The 17575-nt window shown below is 29.2% G+C and overlaps 1 long non-coding RNA gene across 1 annotated transcript; it reads left to right on the plus strand.

Moving 5' to 3' along the window:
* Nucleotides 1-2853: 2853 nt before the first annotated feature.
* On the plus strand, nucleotides 2854-7379 carry LOC130813758 (uncharacterized). Its single transcript, XR_009042228.1, has 2 exons — nucleotides 2854-3198; nucleotides 6782-7379. It is a non-coding gene; the product is annotated as an uncharacterized LOC130813758 (long non-coding RNA).
* The last annotated feature ends 10196 nt before the right edge of the window (nucleotides 7380-17575 follow it).

The raw sequence follows: 17575 nt of genomic DNA on the forward strand, positions 1-17575 counted from the left end.
CGTAATTCAATGTGTTATTTTGCTTCTTTAAATTATACACGTTTAAAAATTATAAAAAATTCATATTATGAAAGTATGTGATTAGAAGATTCAAAGAAAATCACACTTCATTATATTTTTACTTACATATTAGATGCAATATAAAAAATAAAATTAAACGATAAATAGTGCCTAAAATCAATATATAGCAAATATTTCAAAATAGAGAAAATACATCATGTTTGGGCCCACACATGACTTTACGTCATACCTACAAAGACGTAAGTCATGTAGAGTCCCCGGTTTTGGTTTTGTCATTCCATAAATTTGTAATGGGAATAATTTTATGTATTGAGTCATGACATAATAGAATTATTTCGGGTGAAATTTAGTTTTAAATTTATTAAATGGGAAAAATAATGTTTATTGTATGCCTCGGTGGAAACATTCATGTGTTTAAGTACAGAGCTGTCCAATCTAATTCCATAAAGTTGAATGCAATGGAATATGGTTAAAGGTGGTTGAAGATGGTTAAAAGGGGTTGAAGATCTTCAAATGAACCTACAAAATAAACAAAAGTTACTAACCCGGAGGCGGCATCTTAAAAATCACTTTCAATGCTTAAGTCAAATGGAGGTTGAATGTGAATATGAAAATGAAATTAATTAGAGATCATAGAGGAAAACTTATTTCATTAGGATCTTTTGTGAGTACTTATAGTAGTTGGATTTGTACTGATAATGAAATTTATTGGATCAACTTTATGACTGATAATTGATAAAATAGACTGATACGTAACCTGAAATTAGGCTTAAATGTGTCATTGACTCTCTTTGACTTGAACTTGACCAAATCATCGGCTTTTTTTTGACTAAGCTAACAGACCCAGTAATAAATGGGACTTTGGGCCCAAAACAAGAACTTTGTTTGCTTATAAGTAAAGGGTAATGATATTTACATCCCCAAATTCTCTTTATTATTAATAATTTAAAATTTTTAAAAGAATTTAATTTAAAAATTGAAAAACAATTAATGTTTTATATAATTACTTTAACTTTTCGAGAAAGAATAAAGGATAAAATAATTAAATATTATTAAATGTTTATATTTTCAAATTAAAAATAATATTAAATTATATAAATTGACTGAATATATCATTTTCCATATATAAAAAATTTCAAATTTATATGTGAATTTTAACCATTTTGCCAGATTTATGTTGATCTGGTTTCTTATTTGATTTGGATATTTACAAAGTTTTTGCATTGATCAAATCCAATATAATCTAACTTAGTAATTGTGTTTTAAAATTGGAAGTGAACTTGGCCGGTTTCAATTAAGTAACGAAACCTGAGTGAAAAATTAAGTGGACATAAATTTAGACATTAAACTTAGCAAAGTACAATAAAGACAAATGTTTAATCTCTTGAGTATTCGTTATTATTATATACTTCATTACTTACATGAAAAGAAAGTTAAAAGTCACCAAACAGTTTTTGTTATTGCATTATTTATTTATTACAGTGGCGGACCTAAGATTTAAAATATAGGAATGATTTAAAATATAGGAATGCGAGTTTAATTAAAGCGTTTTGATTCTTATTAACAAGTAAAACAAACTTTAAAAACAACATATATAAAGTAAAACGTAGACAAAACTTAACTGACTTGTTACAAGAATTAACAATAGAACATTTCTTGATGATTTTTAATTTTATTCATGAATAATCAATGAAATCATACACAAATATAAATACAAATTGTAATTCTAAATTGAAATTATCATAATTTTAAGCAAATAAAATTGAAATTATCATAATTTAAAGCAAATAAAAGTGAAATTGTCATAATTTTAAGCAAATCTAAATTCTAATTCATGAACAAATATTACCCAAACCATACACAAATAAAATTGAAATTATCATAATTTATAGCAAATTATAACCAAATCAAATCATACTCAAATTGACAATATACAAAACTTTATTAAGGAAACTGAGTCGAAAACTAGAAGAATTAAGAAAACTGAATAATCATTAATTTTCTTCCTTTAATAGTCATTAATTGTAACTGCTCTCATAAAGCATAATTTACGTTCAAGCAATAAATTATTATTAGTTAATTTTGTGGCTTAGTGATATTGAAGTGGGATTAATTATTCACATCCATCAAGTCACGAGATCGAGCCCTAAGAATAACTTTTTTGGAATTTTTTTAATGGGGTTGCATCATCACCTTAACTAGGTCCACTTATGAATTGTATATCAATTATATGTTTTCATATGTTCTTCTCAAATAGAATTTATGAATTTAGTGTCAAATTTTTGACTATAAATTCTCATCGATCTATACGAAAAAACATATTCATGTGGGATCTTAATAAATTCGTCTTAATATATATTTTCTAAATATTAACTTTTTAGAATTTTTAAAAGCTTACGATTAAAATAATTTATGTGAAAAAAATAAATAGGAAGAAGATATGAAAATAGATTACTATATAAGATTTGTAATGTTAGTATGCTGCAATTACTTTGTTACATTATTTACAATTACGTTAAATTTGAGCAAAGAAAATTGTCATTTAGAAATGAGGATTAAAAGCTGCTCAAGTGAATATATACACGTCTTAACATGAAAATTGAATTTTATTTTAACTAAAAAAACATTACTTTTATAAAAAAGTTTTAAATTTAAGGAAAAATTACCTAGAATAATTCAACCTTTATTCAATTTTCTTACAATAATTCCAACTATTAATCATGAATAATTCGAATTTTGAGAAAAATTTGTCAAGAGAATAACACAATGACCCGCAATCTCTTATAGCAGGTAATTTTTTTTGAAAAAAAAAGTTAAACTAAAATTAAATTAGAAAAAATAAAAGAAACTAAAAAAGAATTGAAAAGATAACTACCCAACCACTTCCCCACCGCCACCCCCTCCTCCACCACATCTTCTTTCCCTTCCCCTCCCAAACTTCCACCACTCCAACACATCTCCCTGCTCCTTCCAACCTGCCACCACCCTGTCCCCTCTCTAACAGCCATTACCCACAACCACTCATTTGCACCTACCCAACAACCTTAATTTAAAAATTGTAGTGGTTGTGCTTAGACTACACCGGAACTAAAGTCGGAGGCTAGTGGGGAAGGAAGGGTGGTAGTAGAGTGGGGGAAGGAAGGTAACTAACAGACATGGGAGGAGGGTAATTAGCAGGTATGTTAAATTTTTTTTAATTTTTTTTTAATTTTTGTTATTTTATTTTAATTTTTTTGTTGATTTATGTACGAAAACTAGTTAGAAGTTGCATAACAACATTTTTAGGCAAATGACCTAATAATTTAAATTATTCATAATTAATTAATAATTGAAATTATTATAAAAAAATCAAATAAATATTAAATTATTCTAAGTAAATTCTCCAAAATTTAATTATCACCTATCTTTGCACTCCATCAGCATATCCTCTAACTAAAAAAGTCTACCCTTCTAGAGAAGACATTAGACACTAACAGTTGTTGCCGGGTTTGCATTTCTCACTCGATTTAAGAAGTTGGTGTGGATTGCAATCCCATATCCAAATTATATTCACTTCGTTTTCATATATATTTTCATTAAAATATTTTACATAAAAAAATAATGTTTTTAAGAGATGTAAAAAATAAAATGTTTGTACGAAATATCATTTGAATCATTTTATGTCATATTTGGGAATTATTATTTTACTTGAAAATTTAAAATTGGCTTAAATTTATTATTTGGCAAATAAAAATTTTCAAATTTAAATTTAGATCAAATTTCACCATTATTTTTAAATTAGTTGAAGTTGAGAATAACTACCTAAACCTTGTCATTCTCAAATTTCTTTATTTATGATTTTATAATTGAAATTTATAATTTAAAATAAAATACTTGTTTCTAAATATTATATTTAATGTATAATTTTATAAATGGACAAATATAAAATATTGGTAGCCAACATTGGAGTTACCTATTGACTTGAAAATATGATTCACGAGAAACGTTATCTCAATTATCACCAACCAGTTTTCTACTGGGAAGAGGGCAACATGGACGTTGCCTCATCTCCTCAATTGGTAAATAACCTATCACTAAGTAATATACATCAACAAAATAAGAATTAAATTACCAATAATAAATATATTTTATTTGTCTATCAACGATGGATAGTATTTATTCAATTAACTATGTTTTTTGGGATAAAATGTAGACTAAATTAAATAAAAAAAATATCATCTTGACTAATGAATTCATAAGGAAAATATAAACTCTTGATGTGATGATTGAAAGTCAAGCACTTCTTGTATTAACTCAACTTTCTTTTCGAGACAAATAAAAAAATTAAAAAATGTAAATAAATTTGTAAAGAATGATAATGGTATGGGGTGCACATAACACAATATCCGATTGATCGTAGTAAATGGAATGAAGATGAAAATATACGTAGGTGATGAGAATATGAATAATCATTCGCCATGAATAATGTGTGGATGCTAATTATAAAAGATTTTAATTGATATGGATACGAGAGACGTGTATCTGCACTCGTCTGCCTATATGTTAAATTAGGTTGAACTTAATGTGAATGTTAACATATTAACGAGAAACACGAGGTACACACATCTCATAAGCTAAGAAGATATATATAGGAAAAATTATCGTGAATCATACAACCTTTCGTTCATTTCGATACCAACTATTGATAAATCATGGATAATACAAACTTAAGGGGTTTTTTCCTTGAATAATACCAACTTTAGTTTATTAACTAATTTACCAAAGTTTTTGTCATATAATCTCTTATAGTTTGATTTTTAACATTTTAGGTATATTCTAGGGAAACACCCCAAAAATTGGTATTATTCATTATTCATCAAAAGTTTGTACTATTCTAGGGAAATAAACAAAAGATTGTATTATTCCTGGTAGTTTTTCCATATATATATACAATTCTAAAACCATATGACAATGGGAAAAAGGACTTCAATAACTTATAAGTATGCATACTATCTTGACATTCATAATTTGTGAATGTGAAATAAATCATCTTTAATATCGTCTTGCCCTCCATGAGTCTCACGAGCCAAGAGGAAAAAAATAAGTAACGTCAGCAATAATCATTATATTAATTTATTTTTTTGTGAAAAATTAGTGATCTGGCTTTCAATTTATCGCGGAGCTTCCTTTAAATTCACTTCTCTATTAAAAAGAAAAAGAGAGTGAAAGTGACGAGCCTTATATGTGGACAAGTTTGAAAGCTTGTAAACATAATTTCTATATTATGAAAGCTACTAGACATGGAAATGAAATTATTCATGCTTAATTATTGCTTTTATGAATAATTACAAATTCACAATAATTAAAATTTTATTTATTATAGATTTTTATAAATTTTTGAACTTACAACCAAATAAATATATTATATCAAATATTAATAAAACTAATATAAATTAATATTCAATAATGCCTTTATATTTTTTACAAATTCTCGATTCAGAAGGTGGCACAGTGAAATCATCTCTATTTAGCTAATCCAATATATATTTAGTTTTTTAAATGAACATTTATAATCTTAAAGTTAAAGTGGCTATTTAGAATTTTAAATTTATTACGTTTTATATTCAAAAGTGATCATTTATAACTTTAAAGTGATCACTTATAATTTTAAATATCTCAATATAAAAAAAATTGATTATATATGCTCATTTTATGGTAAGATGGTCTCATAGTATAAATAATATATATATATATATATATATATATATATATATATATATATATATATATATATATATATATATATATATATATATATATATATATATATTTGCCATGTGAATGCGTCTGTAAATTTGTCTTGACTGATCCTTTTGATTGTTATCTGCACTAAAGTGATACATGGTTTTCCCTCAAAAAAGAAAAAAAAAAAGGTGATACATGGTTTACTTGTGGCGACCTATGCAAGTCGGTACTCAATGACATGGTGATTATATATATATATATATATATATATATATATATATATATATATATATATATATATATATATATATATATTTATATATATAAAACATCGCCAAACTTTAGAAAAGTAAATATTTATGTGTCATCACCAAAAACAATTTTATTATGTGTAATATTTTTCTAATTTTCCTTTTTTATTTTCATTTTATTCATTTATTTTATATATAATTAGAGTTTAACAATATATTAAATAAAATAAAAAAACAAAAGTCATTTAAATTAAATTAAGGTTAAACTCTTATGTCAATATAAAAAAATTTATATTATTAAAAATATCGTGCATTAGCACATGTGTATAACGCTAGATAGTTTGATAATAATCATAAGCAGAGGTCGATCAAAATTCAATTTGAATTGGATAATTAGGAATATCATAAATAGATACTATTTATCCCTAATTAGCAACACTTGTTCAAAAACACAAAAGGAACATTCTGTTTGCAAGTGCTCAAACGAGCACAAAAGTACTAGAACGAACACAAAAGTGCTCGAACGAGTACCCCGTATTTGACCCCGTTTATACATAAAGGGGAATTGAATGAGTTACACCTCTTTGAGCACCTAATTAGGAATAGGAGTAGTTGGAGGCATCTTATTCATATCTTAGATTACTGAGAGTTTCCTCATATCTGTTGATATTCATGTTCCTTGCCTTTCATATATAGCTCTTTGACTCGTTTTTATTTAGTTTTTACTTTTCCTTAATTTATATGCTTAGTATTTTTTTATATTTATTTGTTAACTATTGTTATAGGTCAAACTTATGGTGCAGGCTGATGAGTAAATGCAGGAAGCACTTTTTTGAAGGATTAAATTTGAGCTGGGGATTCTTTGGCCGCACCCTCTTTATTCTTATGGGTTTTCGTCGTACTTTTCTTTTCAGACCCTGTTTATAATCCCTATAAACAGGTACACTGGGTAATGATGATTATGATAATGATAAGAGGAAAACGTCAATGTGTGGCTTCTCGCTTGGCGAAGGTAGTTGCTCGACTCGAGTTGTAACGCATTTAGGTGTAAAGTTATGGAGAAACACCATCGGTTTCTCATATAGAATTAAAACAATATCATAGTTTCTCGTTCAGATTAACAGAGAATCTTGCATTGAAGAAAATGAGACAAATATTAGTGGACCTAAAGTTGAACAGCATGGAAACACGACCATTGACCAAGCGAGCGAAGCATAATGCTTTTAAGTTATACCTTCTTTGCATTAGATGATTTATTTCATATCAATAATTAAAGAAATTGTGCATTAGAAACAATTGTCTAGAACAATCCTCTTATTATCTATTTACTGTAAATAATTACTTCTATTGATTATTTTTAAATAATCTAACCTTTGTATATTATTTTTTGATGTCATCTCTTTTTACATTTTAATCGGCTACTATAGGTACCTATTGGTCGTTACACTTACTTCTTTTTCCCCTTTATGCTTCTTTGTTGGTCTTACCCTAGTTCTCTTTGATGGTAGGTACTTATAATAACCGGCTAAAATATGAAAAGGGTGCTGTCAGCAAATAATATACAAAAGTTGGATTATTTAAAAATCATTAATATACAAAGGTTGGACAATTTTTTTTTTTTTTGAAAATTAGTTATATTACTTGATCGACCCCATTCTATTTTTGTAAAATATAACAAATAGAAATATTTTAATTAACTTCATTACTTTATTGTTTGGCCTTGTACTCATTATGCCAAATAGATTACTTATTTGTTTGTGCTTAAGTAATGACTTGGTTTTTTTTTCAACTATTGAGGTCATTGAAAAAAAAGAATTTTCTTGGGAGTAATGTTGTAATTTTTTTATGAATACGAAACAAAAAATATATATTTTTTCACATGTAAAATTTATAATTTATCTATCTAAATTATTTTCTAACATTTGTCTCAGTGGGAAATTAAATATTAGAATATTTTCCATATATAGTGGCATTATAAGAAAATAGTAAAATTTTCATGTCGATTACAATCATGCTTTTAAATTAAATTAAAGGAAAATCTAATGTGATGAGTCTGAATTTGTTTATCTACAAATGTTTTTTTAAATTCGCGTCCAGATTTTGAGTTTTAAATTTTTTCATGTGGTAGACAAAATGGTAAGTTTTTGGTTAAATTAAGTACTTATTTTAACTGAATTTCAAAATTTGTGGTCAATTCGAATGATCACGATGTTTTTTTTTTGTTTTTTTTTTTTAATAACAATGTGTCAGGACATTGGGTAAAATTAGCGTAAAGTTAACAAAAAGCATTCCTTTATCTACCATGTGAAAAAATTAGCGTCAAGGTCATCACGCTAAAAAAATATTTCTCTACTACGTGGAAAAAAGTAATATTTTTTAAAATAAAAATAGTTACATTACTAGGGGTGTTAATAATAGATCTGATGATCCCATATTTGTACGACCTTGCCGTAATCGAACTCGACCTTTACTCGATATCAAAATAAATTTAATTTCATGTAAAAGCAATATGGACACAACACTCATTTGATCCATCTAAAACAACTGATCCAAAATCGAATTGACAACCCGTAAACAGCCCTGTATATTACTAATACTCCATTTTGACAATTCTCTACTGATTACTGTGAAAATAACCCGGGGCAGACTTAGAATTTTAGGAATGGAGTTGCATGATAATTTCAAATTTACTTTTAAAGCATAATTACCAAAACATTAATTATTGCATTACATCAATAAAGCATGAGATAGAAATATAGAATGATGCATATAAAACATAAAAAATAAAGTAAAACTCCATTAATTCGTTAGACATTACAAAATCTGAAAATAAAGAAAGCATCTTCACTCTAACAAAAATTGTGTACTTGATTGTATTATCAACTAGCCCATAAAGCTCAATCTTCAATCTGAAAATAGTTTGATTGTGGAAATAAGTTGAAGTTCATTCCGATCTTATTAGTTGAGTTCAATTTGCTGATGTTGAATCTTTTTGTTGTTTGCTGGAGTCCTTATTGTTTGGATCTTAGATGTTGCAGGATGATTTAAAATCAGAAATATAGCATAATTAAGGAGTATATATGCCATATATATGCCTGTTATATAAAATGCTTTCTATGTATTATTAAAAACTATGTTTTATTAACTTTGATGACTTTGCAATTTGACATCCATTTTATAAAAGACTATGTTTTATTGACTTTTATGTATTATAGATGGATCGAAGTTGGATGTATGGCAAACGTGATTCTATTGAATTCATGAATGGAGTTAAGGAGTTTTGCAATTGTGCTTTACAACATCAATAAGAACCTAAAAATGATGATTTTTATTGTCCATGTAGAGATTGTCAAAATATCGACATTGTGAATAATATTAGGACTTTAAGACACCATATAATGACCCATGGCTTTAAGAAACAATATTATGTATGGTTATGGCGTGGGGAAAGTCTTGAATTGTGTCGCTATAATGTTGGATAAGCTGTGGAGGTGGAAAGTTCTTCTAGAATTAATGACAACTATATTGAGAGAGGAAATGAGAAGGAGGAGGAGGAGGCAAGGGTGGAGATAGATAAGGAGGATGAAGAAGGGGAAGATAATGGGGATGGAGAGGGTAGTGATGATGATGTTTATGGTGATAATATTAATTATGATGACAATGAGGAAGAGGAGGAAGAAGAGGTTATACACGGAAACGATGATGATGACAATAACCTTGATGAAATGTTGGAAGGGATGATTTGAGTGAAAGGCCTCGTTTATTCAAGAAGTTATCAGAAACAACTAAAACACAATTGTATGATGGATGCATTAAGCATACACAACTTTCAGCTGTGATGGGACTATTCAACCTCAAATCAAAACATTGTTGGACAGATGTTAGTTTCACGGAGTTGTTAGAATTTTTACAAAGCTTGTTGCCCGATGGTCATGTATTGCCCGAAGTCAACTTATTATGCAATGAAATTGATGTGCCCTCTAGGCCTAGATTCTAAGAAGATAGATGCTTGTCCAAATGATTGTGTATTGTATTGGAATGAATATATGAATTTAGATGAATGTCCTCGTTGTGGTGAGTCCTGTTATAATATTTCAAATGATTTTGTTGAAGATAAGAGGGACAAAAAAGGTCCATCTGTGAAGAATATGTGGTATCTTCCGGTAACACCGAGGTTGAAGCGCTTGTTCTCCATAAAGAGTGATGCTGAGACATTAAGGTGGCATTGCAAGAAGAGCAAGAAAGGACAACGTCCTTCGGATTCCCTTCAGTGGAAAGAATTTGATGCCAAGCACGAATAATTTGGTAAAGAAGGAAGGAACGTGAGACTTGCACTTTTTACCGATGGAATGAGTCCATTTGGTAATCTTAGTAGCTTACATAGCACTGGCCAGTGTTTTTGGTGATTTACAATTTGCCTCCTTGGTTGTGCATGAAGCGCAAGTACATGATGTTGTCACTTTTGATTTCAGGGCCAAAACAACCTAGAAATGATATAGATATTTACCTTGCACCCTTTGTTGAAGAATTGGTTGAAGTTGTGGAATGAAGGTGTTTCGGTGTTTGATGCTAATGGTAATAAAACTTTTGTATTACGTGCCATGCTCTTTTGCACTATTAATGACTTTTCGGCTTATGTAAACTTGTCCGGATATAAGGTTAAGGGAAAAAAGGCATGTCCTATTTGCGAGGATGATACCCAATCATTATATTTGTCACATTTTAGGAAATATGTTTACATGAATCATCAAAGGTTTTTAAAATAAATTTCATCCTTATCGTAAGAAAAAAGTCCCATACAATGGAAAGAATGAGGATAGGGTAGCTCGTGCACCATTCATAGGACATCAAGTTTGTGAGCAGGTGAAGGATATTCAAAATGTGTTTGGAAAGGGTGTTAAAACTAAAGTCTTTGATGGTCTTTATAAGAAGAAGTAGATATTATGGACTCTACCATATTGGAAAGACTTACCGGTTAGACATTGTCTTTATGTGATGCACATCAAAAAAAATATATGTGATGTTATACTTGGCACATTATTGAATATACCAAATAAGACAAAGGATCATTTGAAAGTTCGTAGAGACATGAAAGATATGAAGATTTGACCGAAATTGTGGCCAATTGTGAAAGAAAGGGCAAAACAAGCAAAAAAGTTGTCTACTTATTTGCCTCCTGCTTGCTACACATTATCCAAAGTGGAGAAACAAATTTTCATTGAGTGTTTGAATAGAATTAAGGTCCCTACAGGATACTCTTCAAACATTCGAATTGGATTGTTTCCTCGGGAGGCTTTAAGCTAAGCACAATGAAATTTCATGATTGTCATGTCATGATTCAAGTATTCTTGCCCATTGTAATCCATGCAATTTTGCCAAAGCATGTTAGTATAGCTATCACAAGACTTTGCTCATTTTTCAATACAATATGTAGTAAGGCCCTTGATCTGCATAAATTAGATTCTTTACAAGATGGCATCATTGTGACACTTTGCAAATTTGAGATGTATTTCCCATCGTCATTTTTTGATATCATGGTTCATTTAGTTGTCCATCTTGTTCGAGAAAAAAAGTATTGTGGTCCTGTATTTTTGAGATGGTCATACCCTTTTGAAAGACAAATAGGAGGATTGAGAAAGAAGGTTAAAAATCTAGCACGCCCAGAAGGTTAATAATTAAAGCATATTAATATATTATATTCTATATTTATATTGTTGTAGGTTATCCGTGAGAGGGCTATGAAAGGTTCAAAGATGAACGATCATTTTCATCGAATGGGCCAAATGAGCTATGAGGATAGTACAAGAATTTTGGTAGCTGAAGGATTCTATCCATCTGCTACAACATCTACATCAGAATCTTCCTTTGCAGTAACCTCTACAATTGAGATTAATCGAGGTGATGATTGGTATTGTTCCATGCACAAAAAAGACAAAAAAAAAAAAAAAAAAAAACAGGTGTAAGATCAATCCCTAGTGAAAAAACCAAGTCTGTTGCCACTAAATATGTGAGTATTTTAAAATTTCTTATGGTGGCTATCAATTTCCCATGTGTCTAATTTAGACAGGAACATAGATGACAAAAATTTCTTTCCATTGTTTATTTTCTAGCTTGAATTTAAAGATAAGGAGATCCAAGGTACATTCAAACCTAATAAAAACAAAGATGCATTGTATATGGTTTTCAGAGAGAAGTTAGATCGTCCTGGTCGTGCATTCGGGTATGGAGGTGTTAATATAGGAATAAGAAAGGCTTTTGGATATAATCCCAAAATCGTATCCGAATCTAGACTCCATGAAAGGGACACTACATTTGAAGATCAAGAGGCCTTGAAAGCGCAAATTCAAGATGAGTTAAGAGAAGAGTTTAATTCTACTCTAAAGAAAAAATTGACATCTATACTACATGATATGGGCATAACTAATTTGAGGATGCTCAATGATACATGGACTTCTCCTCACATTGTTATCTCTAATCACTCAGGTTCTTCAAGTGCCCAGTTTATGGTAAGTGCATGTCTGTACCATTAATCTTATATACCTGATGTGAGTTATCTAGCAAATCTCATTTGAATGTATTATGTTTAGGTGAACAATGAAGTTAACAAAGAAAATGATGAAATGTCACGCATTGAGCCTTCCACAAATGATTACACCTCTCAAAAAAGTCTTATGTGTATTGAGTCGCTAGTGCCCTTACTAAGTGTTGAATGCCAATGGCTTCTCACTAATGTCAAGGAACTTCCTACTGGCCAAACAGTAGATGTCCTCTTTGAAGCTAGTATATTTCGGTACACCGAGGATAGAAATATTCAGGTTAACAAGAAAGACATCAAGCAATTCTTGGAGTCAAAAAAGTTGAACATATCCATAATTATGGTCTTTGTGAGGTAGGTCTTGAGTCTTTATACAAATTCTATTCTTGTGGGTAAATGCGTAGATTGTTTATATTTTTGTGATCTTATGAGTGAAATTACATAACTTAAATTATTATGTGTTTACGATATCCAGTATAACACCCCGGCCCTTCAGAACGCCGGTGACTAATCATGGAGACTGTAGACCGGCCTCACAGACCAACACAAGTCTATCAATCCTAAGATTGGCCTCACTCGTACGCGCCCGGGAAAACTTCCCAGGAAGTCACCCATCCTAAGATTGCTCCCCACCAAGCACACTTAACTGTGGAGTTCTTAGCAAATGGGCTTCCATGAAAAGAAGATGCACCTTGTTGATATAAGTGGTCTATCAATCCTTTTTCAAGCCAAATTTGGGGTATTACACTTAGACACATCAAAAGGCTTGCCTTTATCTCTGGAAAACAAACCACTAAATATGAGCCACAATGTGTCAAACAATTTATACTTTGAAAAAAAAACGTTTGACTTTAAAATAATATTGAAAATGCACAAAATCGTAAAATACTTTTATATTTAAGAAAGAAAAAAATATATATACTCATATAGTATAAAATACCTGAATTTGTCACACTTTAATAAAAATTCATTCACAATATACATTGAAAATTATCGAAAATTAGGCGTGTTACAATTGGTATCACGTACCAACTTACCTTCTCAAGAAAAAAAAAATAATTAGTAGTAATAATTAGTAGATAATACGGTAGCGGTGATCGGTCTCGACGTCGAGTCGACATTGATCCGAAAGCTTACTACATTCTATTTTTTTTTCCGTTCGATCTCGTTTCTTATACAATGTGAGTTGTTATGTCTAACCCTTCTCTATTATAAATTCCAAAGTTTGTTCGTTTAAAGTTTTCGATCAACGTTTCTGGGCTTGACGTTTTCTTTTGCAGTACTGTTTGTTTGTTAAACGCTTCATTATCATCTTGCCAAACATTATTAATTTTCTTATTTAACCGGGTAAGAGTATTTGAAAGAAGAAAAAAAAACGTTGAAGCATGTACAGAGCTTCGATGGTGGCGAAGTCCAATACAGAAGCTATGATATTATGTTATTAACCTGATATTCTTTAAAACAAAAATGATTATGAATATGTGGACTTTGTGGAGTATAGCTGTTATCCACTGTTTTATTTTTTATTTTTTTTATTTCCTTTCTTTTTGAAATTATGATCATTTTATCAAGAAATACATATAGTTCCTTTTATTAATCAATATTTAAGAGTGTTATTTTATTGTGATTATATACATTTATTGTGAATATAAATTTTAATTATAAAATAGTGTTTTTGCCTCGGACTGTGTAAGGTAGGTTAACCCTTGGTGCACCTAAACGTGACATGTGTTTTTATTGCCAAGAGCAAATTACCTTTCTAAGGTGTCTAGTGGATCGGCCTTTTGGAAGGAGTCCATGAAAGGGGATGTATTATTTTTTTTTTAATTTGTGACATTATATAAATGTATATTGTAAATGAATTTTTATTAAAGTGCGACAAATTCAGGTATTTTATACTATATGAGTATTTTTTTTTCTTAAATATAAAAGTATTTTACAATTTTGTGCATTTTCAATATTATTTTAAAGTCAAACGTTTTTTTTTCAGAGTATAAATTGTTTGACATGTTAGAGTAACAACTCATTGAGTTGTGGCTCATATTTAGTGTTTTGCTTTCCACAGGTAAAGGCGAGCCTTTTGATGTGTCTAATGCATGATGGGTGGACGATATAGATCAAGCGAAAACAATAAGACATATTTCTTTTATTTTATATAAGAATAATACATCTTAATTATGTTAGATTAAACATTTTAAGGTTGAAGTTTTGACGCCTTACACTCTTCGAGTGTGGTGAACACTTCGTATTTACTTTCCGCTACTAAATAATAATATTTACATCTTTTTATAACTAATATTTTAAAATTATCGAAAATTAGGGGTGTTACATCCAGGTCACTTGTTGATGACATCTTGTTATTCAATTTTATTTCAAAGATTGGTTGGCTATGTCTAGAGTGCACTTTAGATACTAGAATCAATATTAGTCTCAATGAAGTGAAGGACTATGTCTTTCATGTGTTTGAAGAATCAGTGAAGGCTGGAGAAAATTTTGTATTGGCTCCGATTATCGAAAAGTAGGTAAAATTTTTCTTTATCTTCTCCATTGTTATAATGTATCAAATAATTTATAAACTTTGTTTTTCTACGATATCAGTGATCACTGGATACTTCTAGCTATAAGCGTTACAAAAGGCATTATCTACCACTTTGATTCCATATCTTTAACTGGTCGAATGTTGAAGATAAAATTAATAATAAATAGGTAACATGTCTAACTATTGCTATCTTATTCCTTATATCATTAAATAGTTGAATTGTTCATTTTATGTGTTAAGTCAGTTAAGAAGGTATAAAATAAGTCGTGGTGAAATGCATAGAGACAAGCCAATGTGGAAAGACATCAAGGTTTGTTTGTTTTGATGAACTTTTTCGTATTAAGTTTATGTGCTTGATTTTTATTAATTTTTTTAACATGTAGTGGGCGCAACAACCCGGGAGCGTAGAATGTGGTTTCTATATCATGAAGTACATGTAGTACATTATTTCCAACTGCATTTCTATAGAAGCTGATAGATGATGATTTTTGTAATCACGGTAAAAGTATACTGAATTATCGAATATGAATTTTGTTTTTGTGCATGAACACGTTGTCAATTATATATAAATGAGTTTGTTCGTAGATTTTTGTATACTTAATCTGACATTTAGAGTTGTTGTTGCTCAATTAAATGTTTGAAGCTAGTCTTTCAGTTATTCAACCACGGGATCAGGACTATTATTGCTTTTTGCTATGGTAGTATAAGGAAAAAGGATCATTATTTGTTGTTGTTTATAACTTATAAAAAACACATCTATTAGTTTATGAGTATTTGCTGTGATTTTTTTTAAAAAGTAGCAAATAAGCAATATTTATTTGCCGTGATTCTTTAAATAGCAAAAAATTATTTTGGTTATTTGCTGCCCGTTCATTTGCCGCAATTCTAAAATAAGCAGCAAATAAGCTTATTTCTACAGCAGCAAATAATATTAATTGTACTAGTGCAAATGAACGACTCTGAAATTTCCATTTGTTATACTCCCTTCAATTCACTACTAATGTCCCATTTGCTTTTTTGACACTGTTCATCTCTTACTCTTAATTTGTGTTTTATTATTAATCTATAAGTTAAAATATAGTCAAGTGGGATTTTATTTGATTCATCTCAATGCAAGGATTATTTATATCAGCTTTTCATAATTTTTAATTAAGCACCATTAGAGATATTAAAAATTAAATAAGTGTATTGAATAGAGTATAAAAAGTAAATGAGACATTAATAGTAAATTGAAGGGTGTACAAGTATATATTCTATATTTTTATTGGGACATAAAATAATATATTATTATTTTAATAATGAATTTCTGGGTCAAGTAATAATTACATAGAATGATAGAAAGTTGTTCAAAGTTCAAACATACTCATTACTCGGTGTAATGAATTAGTCCTACAAATCGCAATAAGAAGATAAGTATTACCTTCGGAATTCATACACGTGAATACTTTAGAAAGTTCATAGGCTTTATTTTAATTTTATATTGCAATAAATGCTCATGTTATATGTGACTCGAAAGGAAATATAGCCCCCACATTTATATTCTCTTTTTGGCATTCTTATATACTTTCTTCGTTCTATTATATTTGCTATAATTTATTTTTTACGCAATCTAATACATAACTTTAATATTATGAAAGTATTATATTAGACGATTTAAACAAAAACTCGTTTGACTATACTTTTTCTAAAACATTAACAACAATAAATAAAATAAACTTGAAAGATAATAGTACTAATAATTCTTACGAAGCGAATATTTCAGAAGAAGGAAGTAAAAAATAGAAGTGCGTGGTTCTCTTTCAGGAGGCACAACATAAGTGTAGGGATCACAAAATTAAATAGGTATGCGGATCCGATATGCCCTTTTTTTTTTTTTTTTTTATCTTTAGTACTTATATCCACGTAAAATTTTCATACTCGCCACCTACACATTACTGATTATGGGTAAAATTTTCATATTAACACCAATCTACCTGGGCATGTATTCACATTCATCACAACTCTTATGGCCAAACACATATACCTATACGGTTATATCTACCTTATATTTGTCTTATGTTCATTTTTAGGTTGTACGCGTTATATGCGCCTTATATGGTCGTCGTTCACTTAACAAAATTAACTTTTTGCGACAAACTTTCTCCAATTCAGCACTAACGTCCCGTTTCTATATTAAGTCAGTTCACCACTATTGTCCCATTTCCTATTTTAGTAATGATTTTTTCCTATTTTACCCTTACTAAAGTAAGTAAATAACCCCTTACCCCTTACTAAAGTAAGTAAATAACTTTTACTTTTGGTTTACTTTATCTAATTACATCTATTCCTTACATTTGACATTTGTAGTGGTCCCCAATGCATTTCTTAATATCCGTGCAAAATCAATATGGGACTTTAGTGGTGAATAAGAGGGAGCAGGATTTAGTGACATAAAAAAATGTCACTGATTTATATTTTTAGTGTAAATTATTAGTTTATATTTTAAGTTTCATTATAAAGTGATTT

This window comes from Amaranthus tricolor, chromosome 5, assembly GCF_026212465.1.
Source record: "Amaranthus tricolor cultivar Red isolate AtriRed21 chromosome 5, ASM2621246v1, whole genome shotgun sequence".
Taxonomy (NCBI): domain Eukaryota; kingdom Viridiplantae; phylum Streptophyta; class Magnoliopsida; order Caryophyllales; family Amaranthaceae; genus Amaranthus; species Amaranthus tricolor.